Here is a 2,296-nt window from a genome sequence, read left to right as displayed (position 1 = left end):
GTTGTTTTTGGCTTGACAATTCATGGTTTGTATGGAAATATTGGAACATTTGGTTAGTAATTAAAAAGGATCGATTATTACTGAAGTTGTTTAAGGAGTATTTTCGGCATTTTTTTGATAATAATAGGCGGCTATGGTCTGATGGAAAGCTGTCGGTTAAATTGTGATTATTTTGATCTAGGTGATTTCGAAAGTCGGTTTTCTTTAGTATTTTTGCTAGAAAAACTGATACGTGTTCTTGATTAAAGGGTACTTTTGGAATTTTGTTTTTATCTTTTCTATTGGTTTCTTTTTTGGACATTATAATGTCCTCTTTTGTTTTATTTTGTTATGTTTAAATTTATTTTATTTTTTTTAAATTCCAAATATATGGATATTCTTCAAGCGGGAAGTTGACTCATGTTTTCGCATTCGGGGTAGTGCTGTTAGAACTAATCACCGGGAGTAAACCTATGATTTTAGGGATTTTATGTCATTTTCTTTACCATTTCTAACCCCACAACACGGGGTTTCTTCTCTGGTTATAACTATCCATGCTGTTTCATAAATAGATAAACCCTTATTTAAATCTACAAAGTCGAGGAATCGCATTTATAAGATCTATTTCGAAACAATTATTTATGATCAAGTATTTGAGTCTTAGACCAAGGGGTATGGTTCCAGTAGAGGTCGCACAACCCCTGCCACATCATCATAAACACAACCTCTCCACCTCGGTTTGGATGCGGTGGAGGCCGCACTACAGTACTAAAAGGGAGTGCTCATCTACTCTATTTTACCAAACAACTAACCGTTGAAAGGTCGAAATTTTTAAATATTTTTTCTTTTAGCCATTCATATTTGAACCTCTCAAACCTTACAATTTTTTTTAACCAAACTAACTCACAAACACTTCATATTTTCCCATCTTTTTGTTTTCAAAACCTTTGAAAATGTTTCTGTCACATCCCCAGTATAACTTCTTGAGGTCTAGATACATCTTATCTGACTCGGGATGGATGGAGTATCGAGTCTTGTGTGCTTCATTCATGAAAACGACTCGAAACCCACCAAACTTCGGCGTCCAAATCCGATTCATGAGATAACGTGCTCCATCATCCTTGACTTCTAAGTTTCTATCCATCCCTTTTGATGCCTCACCTGTCACATTTTCTAGTTTCAAGGCTTCAAGTTGAGCTTCCTTGATTTGCGTGGCCAGGTGGGAATGGATTGTCATGGTTAAGGATTTTACTCGGCGGCCCGAATATTCCTTCCTGCTTAGGGCATCGACCACTACATTGGCCTTGCCCGGGTGGTAGCGAATTTCACACTCATAGCCGTTTAGCAACTCTACCCATCTTCTTTTCCGCATGTTGAGCTCTTTTTGATTGAGGATATGCTGAAGACTTTTGTGATTGGTGAAGATAGTGCAATTTGTGCCGTAGAGGTAGTGCCTCCAGATCTTTAGGGCGAACACTACTGCTCCTAGTTCAAGGTCGTGGGTAGTATAATTAACCTCGTGTGTCTTAAGTTGCCTTGACGCATAAGCGATGACCTTCGTTCTCTGCATGAGCACGCATCCGAGGCCTTAATTTGAAGCATCACAATATACCACGAAGTCATCCGTTCCTTCTAGAAGAGACAAGACCGGTGCACTGCACAGGGCTTGTTTTAACGTTTGGAAGGCATCTTCTTGTTTATCTCCCCACTTAAACATCACACCTTTTTGAGTCAAGGTGGTGAGTGGTTTAGCGATCTTGGAGAAGTTTTGGATGAATCTTTAGTAGTATCTAGGAAGCCCTAAGAATTGTCGGAATTCTGTTGGCGTTGCCGGTGCTGACCAGTTTTCGATCGCTTTGATTTTTGAGGGATCCACATGTATCCCTTTCTCGCTAACTATGTGGCCAAGGAATACCACTTCTCGGAGCCAAAATTCACACTTCGAAAATTTAGCATAAAGCTTCTCAGTTCTTAGAGTCTCCAATACTAGTCGCAGATGTTGGCTGTGCTCTTTTTTGCTTCGCGAATAGACCAAAATATCGTCGATGAATACGATCACGAATTTGTCTAAGAAGGGTCGACACACTCGGTCCATCAGATCCATGAATACTGCAGGTGCATTTGTTAGTCCAAAGGGCACTACCACAAATTTTTAATGGCCGTAGCGCGTTCTGAAAGTTGTCTTAGGAATATCATCCTCTTGAACTCGCAGTTGATGGTAACCCGACCTCAAGTCGATTTTTGAAAAGTAGCTTGCTCCCTGAAGTTGGTCGAAGAGGTCGTCGATTCGGGGTAGGGGATATTGATTCTTGATGGT

This window comes from Lactuca serriola, chromosome 9 (assembly GCF_051521515.1).
Source record: "Lactuca serriola cultivar US96UC23 chromosome 9, Lser_US96UC23_V15, whole genome shotgun sequence".
Classification (NCBI taxonomy): domain Eukaryota; kingdom Viridiplantae; phylum Streptophyta; class Magnoliopsida; order Asterales; family Asteraceae; genus Lactuca; species Lactuca serriola.
This window is presented reverse-complemented; position numbering follows the sequence as displayed.